Consider the following 8,632-nt stretch of genomic DNA (forward strand, 5'->3'; position numbering starts at 1 on the left):
CCTAGAAATTTCACTTTCAAGATTCAAAGAGAAAGTAGGGAAATCCTCCACTTCAGTAATAGTAGGTGAGGTTTTGATTGAACTTGTTTTGCAAATTAAAAAAATGGTGCTGGGAAAACTGGATATCTGTTTCCAGAACACTTAAACTGGACCTATTTCTCTGAAAATGTACTAAATTAAAATCAAAATGGATTAAAGATCTAAACATTGGAAGGGAATCATTGAACCTACTGGAAGAATAAACAGGTAAAACACTTGAAATCATAGATATAGGAAAGGATTTTCTACAATTCCACAAGAAATAACAGCAAAAATCAACAAATGGGATTACATCAAATTGGAAGGTTTTCTACAGCAAAGGAATGAATTTGTCCAGTGAAATGACAATATACAGAAAAAAAAAAACTTGCTTGGTATTCCTCAGACAGAGAACTAAGATGTGGATGATATAAAAAACTCGAAAAAATTAGGCCTTGTATAAAAGACCCACCAAGGAAATCAGTGAATGAAATAAACACTTCTCAGAGGAAGAAGTACAAGTAACCAACAAACACATGAAAAAATGTTCAACATCCCTGAGCATTAGGGGAATCAAATGGAAACAATGCTAAGATCTCATATTATACCAGAAAAAGAAATGGCAAGCATCAAGAATTTAAAATGTAAGAAATTTTGACATGGCTGTATTTAAAAAGCAATCCTCCTGCATTGTTTGTCAGAATGCAAACTAGTACAGTTATGATGGAAAACAGCATGAAGATTTCTTAAAGAACTACAATTAGAACTTCCATATGACCCAGATCTTCTCATTCTGTGTATACTCTGCAAAGAGCAAGACACCATACTGCAGTGCACCAGTGTTTATAGAAGCACAATTCATAATAGCTAAATCCTGGAAGCAGTCTATACATACATCAATAGGTGATTGAATAAATAAAATGTGACACCTATACACAATGGAATACTACTTGGATATATAGAAGGAGACACTTGAGACATTTGTAGGGAAGTGGATGCATCTGAAAAATATAATGCTGAGTGAAATATATATCAGATACACAAGCTTAAATACCATACTGTATCTGCTATTTGAGTAAGGTGAAGTCCGAAGAGCAAAACAATGGATGGATAGAGTGAAACTAGGGGGTAGATCTCTTACAAAAATGAACGGTCAAAAAGAATGTGGATAAGAGCAGTACGAAAGGGTAAGGGGAAATAAACTGAATAAAGATGTGATATGTACTGGATCAAACTAACCTAAATCAATGTAAACATTGTAGGTCATAAACTTGAGAGAAGATTAATAATATCAGCAAGAACAAAATTGAGGAAAGTGGATTTAGAGGAGGAAAATGGAAAACAAGTGGAAAAGGGATTTAAGAAGACAATCAAAGTGTATTATATACAGGTAGCCACTCTCTAACATGATTACAAATCTCGTGTAATGTTAACATCTACTGGCCAAATATCACATACTTGGATCTCTGTGCTATCCCTAAAGTACATCTGGTTGTTTCTGGCTCTCCTTTTTCCTCTTCATATAACATTACAATAGCATGAAACAAATTTAAAGCCCTCATGTTTCTCCCAGTTTAATATTCAGAAGTTAGAACTCAACATTTTACAAATTAATGCAGCATTTTCATGGTGGGCTATGCCACAATCCCTCCCTTGCCCTCTGCATGCTGTTCTTAATCTGTCTTGTATTTTCTGCTTACATATTACCGACTTTTTCTACTTATTCAATGTTTCAATCTCTTCTCCAATTTGATCAACTTTTGTTCATTTAATTCCCATTTAGAAATTTATATATAATTAATTGTCTCTGATTTCCTGGCACTTAATACGAACAGAATTGAAATGCATACATGTTTTCTCATGTTTCTAATTATGTTGTAAATTCTTTAATGAACGAATTATACCATATGCCACTTAGAAATTACTTCTTGTCTTACCATAGTGCAAGGTTCAGAGCAAGCTCTAAGTGTTTTTGTAATTGTTGACATGAAAAACCACTAAGCAAATATTAAACAAATCAATAGATTATGTTTTCATCCTCTAGAAGCATATACAACAGAATATGTTTAGAAGATACTTAACATAACACAAAAGAAGCTTGAAACAAACATACCAGTCTACTTTCTTGGCAGAAAAAAATAACTTGTAATTGCTTTCAGGTATTCAGTCATGATTTTCTGCACCAAAAACCAGAGCTCAGCAATTCATTTCCAAAACTTCTGCTAATTATTTTAGGGGCAAAATTTCAGAATAGACCGTCTTTTAGACTAAGTTTTTGGCAAAGGCATCCATTTTGACCCAGTACATATTAGAGCTTTGCCTCAAGGTCTCTAGTTGCTTTGTTTGTCTCTAAATATTCCCACATGTATTAAATTGAACTCCTCTACAAGGAAGTAGTGTCAAATTTTCCAAGAACAAAACTTTGTCATCACTCTTCTGTTTATATTCCTAAGCCACTGGAAACTCAGCCACATAGGGACAGCAGTTGTGATTCATTCCTGTTGTGCTCCAAGGTCAAACTTGTTATGTGAAATTTAGAAAAGAATAAAAACATGATAGCGAATTAAATTCTGAACCAACATTCCTTTAGTCAACATATGAAATTTCTCCTACATACATGGTTTCTGGCTTTGCCTGTAAAATGGAGTTCTAGAGATAACAGCATACATTTTACCTTGTCAGCACTTTATTTATTCAACTCTGTTTAGACAGTTTTGGAAGTATAGCCTGTTTCTCCCTTAATATTACTGCAACTATCTCCTTCATACTCACTTCATATTGGTACACTGTAATGATTTTACTGCAGGGCTTGCATCACGCTTGCTTTTCACTCAGTTTTTGATTTGTAAGTTAATATTTGAAAACTAGTCATCCATTTAAAAAATGCCTTTATATTTTCAAAAGTTAATAGAAGTCCATTATCTGCATACATAGCATTTGTCTAAATGAGACTGAACAGCTATACATTATTTCAATAACTACACAAGAATATAATAAAGTTCCAATTGGTTGAGACCTCCTGTTTTTAATCATGGTTTAGAGAATTATTTTCCTACCACAGCTTAGATTGCATTTTTCAGATAGTCATAGTAAGTAAAATATCTATGGATTACCTACATTATTAAAGTCATTGTATTCTCATTAGTTTCATTGTCTCATATGGATAGGAAAAATACTCTTTCACATGGCAGTATAGTAAAAACTTATAATTAGCTGTAATTATCATCTGAAATAATATGGAAGAAGACTCTATAGCCCACTTTGAGACTATAATGTCATGAAATTAATCATAAACACAAGCTTAAATATTGCATGGTTTCTGTCACATGAGAATCTCAAAATATAAGTAAATTAAAAAGAGACATAAAAGACAGGTAATAGAAAATGGAGCTAGATCTTTTGCAAATGGAAAGGAGATTCGGAGATGGATGGAGAGAGGAAAGATGGAGGAGAAAAGGAAGTAAGTAGAATTAAGATGTGTTATGTACATGTACCAACTCCCCACAATAAATGTAATCATTAGGTTATGTAAATATGTACTACTAACAATAATAAATATAAATAAATAAATAAATAACCCTCTCACTTATATATAAAAGAATCTGTAGCCTATGTGTGATAGAAATAATAATCTAAAGGAAGGCTCAGATAATTCTGAATATTGTTAATCATATTTCAAAAATATTTTTGTAATATAAAGTTAAATTCAGTTACCACATATGTGAAGTTTCAGATAAATCACTAATGCTTTGTGAATTTTATGGCATTATTCTCTATAGTATTGAAACTGATATAAGATATGGTTGTCCTAAATTCTTTTCTAATATTAACTGCTAGAAAATTTATGCTAAAAGCATGTGGTTTGTTTTTTTGAACCAGGAATAAAGCATATATATTTTTTTTCCCATGCAAAAATGTTTAGGAGGACTTTATCATATTTAAAATATAATTCAAAACAAGTTTTCATCTTCTAAGCCTCACAGTTTTCTTACATCATTTCTCAATAAACTTTTGGCAGATTTTTCTCCAAAGCAAGCTCTCTTAAGAAAAAGTTGTTCATGCTTCCTCTGATAATTACCCATTTTATTGTGAGAATGTGCTAAATGGCTTCCTATGAACACCAAAATTTAAAATATACTGATTTTTTAGGTCCAGCTGTCATTTTTAACAATCTTCCTGAAATTACTTTGATCCAAATTATACTTTCTTTTTGTTTTTGAGCTATTTTTACACAACTTCCAAATTACAGAACATTGTATGAGATTGGAATTCAACATTTGCTATTCCAATTGTCCCATTTGTATGTATTCTGTATATAAGTGAAATAAATATTTTAGTGAAAAATGATAACTTATTGTTTTTGACAGCCAATATACATTTCTGGGCATGTAGTTAATCCTGAATGAAATTTGCCTAATGTATTACTAAGTACAAAATTAGTGGTCCTACCAATATAATTAGAATAAATATTCAATTTGCTTTATAAAGTTGATAGCTTTTAGATAAGGCTTGGCAATTGCATATTACATTTTATGGTAATCTACTATTTTGTTTATTTTTACGGTGAAACATCATGTCCACTCGAATATACTAGAAATTAATTTTGTATAGTAACAGAATAACATTTATTATTAGATTAATGGGTAACTGTTCAGTGTTGAGGGCCATAGAAAACAATCATGTTTGAAAGAATTGACTCAAGTATGCTTACTAAAATTTTACTTGATATTTTCTATGTGACTATAATATTAGCTTCTTTAAAATAAAACAGTAATTTTTATCTATTTATTTAAGTAGATGCTAAAAATTTTGGTCATTGCTCTGAATTTTATGAGCCATTACGTTACAGTATGCAATGGAGATTTCCAGATTTATGGATTAAAAGTCAGATTTGGTATAAAGAAAGCAATAAATATCCTATTACAACAAAGTACCTAAGATTTTCTGCTTCTATTCAATTATCAAGCCTTTAGTCAAGATTTTGGTAATGAACATCTAGTTATAGAAAGAAATTTCTTTGTAAACTGTTGCTGTTTTATGATAAAATCCACCCTTTCAATAAAATATACTTAGATTTTTTGATCACTTAAAATTCACTGAACAAAGCCACTCTTTCAAATAGGCAAATTAGTAAGCCTACTACATTTATGATTTTTGGATACTAACCAAAGTAACAGCAATCATGTGCTGAGAGCTTAATATGTTTTATATATTTGTCTTATAAATACAAAGTACTGAAAACTCTACAAAAATTAGACACCCATTACTAGTAAAGGTTTACAGCTCAAAGAAATTTTAACTCTGTATAATAATTGTTAGCAAACAATCAGATCAAGATAGAGAGTAAAAAATGGAAGAAGAGAGGTGTTGTAGTCAGTTTACACAAGGGGAGTAATTTAATACAGGACACATAATTTATAGGATTATTTTATAATAGTCACCCAAAGAGTTATATGCAAAAAGAGTGCAGGAAGTCTGTCCACACACTAAAGACCAAAGAATCTAACAAAGGGCCTGGATCCCATGGTAATGTCCTTCATGAGTCCAGCTGAAGGCCTAGAGTCCATAACAATGCCCCTCACAAGTCCAGCTAGAGGCCAAAAGCCCACTACAATGTCTCATACAGGTCTGTTTCATGGATATACACTGGAAAGGCCCAAAGTCAGTGGGGGAAACTAGAAAGTCTGTGCCAGTAGGATGAAGGATCTGTGCTAGCAGTTTGAGAGATCTGCACTGGAGCCAGGAACTGATGCTCAAGATAAGAAGCATAGCTCCCCCAAAAGGTACCATAGGCATCCTCGGTGACAGTGAGATCCCCACCTTCTCCACTGAAGAGAACAGTTGAGTCCATATCAGAAAACCAGGGTGACAAGCTTATCCAGGAGGCTAAACATCAGAACCAGAGTTCCCCCAAATTGTTCCATAGCCATCCTCAGTGACAACAAGGTCCCGAGCTCCTCCTACAATGAAAACACCCAAGTTCATCAGGAAAGTCAACCTGACAAGCTCCTCCAGGAAAGCCAAGAGCTCCCTGCAGCTTCTAAAATTCTTCCTCACCAGTTCTGCCTCTTTTGCTCTTGGCAACAATCCTCAGGCAGGACTCTCACACCCAGCACCATGCTGGCTCAGTTCAGCTGGGTGTTACAAACTGACCACCACTTGTCAGTCCACCACAAGAGGAGACAGTCAGGTCAAGATTTGAACTCAGATACGACTAAATTGAAATACTTTAAAAATAGTTATAGAGTTGGCTTAATTTTTTTAAAATAAGCTTTAAGGACATAAAGAGGAAAAATTCCCTTCTCTATTACATATCTGAATTTCTCATTTTCATTATATGACTTGAAATACATTTCTTAACAAGTTGACTTTAATATACAATCTCATTTAACACATGGTAAGGCACACTGATGAATCACTTCTGTATATAAATATGGCACTGTATATTTAAAATTATAATATGAAAAAATTTTGATCCAGAAATTCCACTAAAATCTGCTCCTCTTAAATAAAAAAATATGTAAGGGGATGAATATGTTAATTAGTCCCATAAATATACCCAATTAGTATTTGTAAGTAAATGTAAAGTATGAAATTTTCAAGTAAAATGACTCAAAATTGTTTTACAGAAAAGAAAATGAAAACTCTAGTTGAAGTGATGGATATGCTTATAGGTTTAATTGCTTGTGATGGGCATTACATAATATATACTTATATCAAAAATTTTCAGATGCATCCATTCTCCTACAAATGTCTCAAACTTATGCTTATATATACGTCAATAGTATTCCATTAGTTAAGCCAATTGTCTATTGATGGATATACAGGATTCCATGATTTGGCTTTATGAATTGTGCTGCTATAAATATTGGTATCCATGAGTTGCTGTGTCACATCCTGTGCATCTCTCTAACTTCCTGGGGGGCGGATGGTGGAGGATGAAGAAATGAAAAGTCAGAAAACAGAAAGCTGAGGTCAGGTGTACCCCTTTCTTCTGATGAGAGAAGCAGACCTGCCTAATGACTGCAATGCATTTATTTACACATTTGAGAAGCTATCATCAGTTGAAACCTCTCTACCCAGCATCTTGTTTCCTTGGATTGCCTTGGTCTCTCCGTGTTCTCAGAGACAGGACAGCTTGTTTATGTGGCTCGCCTCAGGCACTCCAAGTTCTTGGGACTGGCCTTGCTTTAGCCCTGCACTTGTGATCAGTCTCCATCTTCAGCCACTCCCCATGTCTCTCCCTTTTCTGTTGTAGTCAGTTGACGCTGTAGGAGCTGTGTTCTGAGAACTCTGGAAAAGACCTCATTTTTGAACTCTTCTCTTTCTGAGTGAACTTACTCAATTAGGTTAAAGAATTTTACTCCAAGGACTAAAATTTAGGTACCTGCATTTAGTTATTTAACTCTATACATCCCTTTAACCTATAACAATAGTCAGTTACCAGTGTAGCTGGCAATTGTCAAAAAGTGTTAGTGATTGAGTTTCATTTATAGCTACTATATTGTTATGGCATTGTTTTATACATCTTGTGGATATACTTTTCAAGTTGTTTGTTTCATACCAAGTGAAGGTTATAACTGTATTAATTACAATTAATTTCTTGCCATCTATGAAGATCAGTTAAGTCTCTTCAGGATTTACCCTGGAAACATGTACAGCGCCCCTTAATTTTTCTGTCAGTGTCAGCCATCTGGATGAGCCATGTCATTGACTGACCAAGTTGCTTTCTGTAAAAGCTTGGGAGGCTTTTCTCTCCTAGTGACTCTCCTTAGGCAAATATATACCGTAGATCTCCTACCTCTGTGGTCTAACAATCTCCTTCATCAGAATACTGGGGACTCACCTAATTGTAGGATGTCACAATAGAGGTTCTCTTATGTCCTGGGTATTTGCTGACATTGGTGAGTTGGGACCAAAATATTGGCTGTCCTCTTAGTCCATCTAACTTTTCAGTTTTTAGTTTCCACGTCTCAGTTTTTGAGCACCAAGAAGAGAATGTTAATGACATTGTAATGGGAGCAGTGAAATTAACAAATATAATTTTATCTGAAATTTAAGCACCTTGAAATATAATGTAGAACCATTTTTTTTTACCAACCATGGATGTTTTAGTAGTTGAATCCCAGTAGAATGTTAACAGATAACAGTTATATAGTTTTACACAGAAAATTGCAATCAAAAGCCATACATAATAGTATAACATGACATTCATGATGACATTTTTATAATACACCTAAATTTCCATTTTGACTTAATATATCCTTTTGAGAAAATCATCTCTATGTAGTACATAAGAAGCTTTTACCTAACTTGTTGACCTTTAATGGAGTGTCACTGAAGAAATTTGTGACACTGTCCGGATTGCATAATATCTAGGCATTTTTAAGTGTAATGGTACATACATTGCTTTTACCTTGCATAAGATTTTGTTATAGTTATTGATTGGTGACCTCATGTTGTTTGATGTGAGCCTCCTATCCCAAGTAGCTGAAGTACAAAAGAAAGGCAAGTGTCTGAACCTGAAAGAAAAATTCTATTACCATAAATAATTCCTGTTTTACATTATGGAAAATCTATATATCTGAAACCATGAATACATTTACTATACCAC

The sequence above is a fragment of the Chinchilla lanigera genome, unplaced genomic scaffold (assembly GCF_000276665.1).
Source record: "Chinchilla lanigera isolate Chin_1 unplaced genomic scaffold, ChiLan1.0 scaffold00128, whole genome shotgun sequence".
Classification (NCBI taxonomy): domain Eukaryota; kingdom Metazoa; phylum Chordata; class Mammalia; order Rodentia; family Chinchillidae; genus Chinchilla; species Chinchilla lanigera.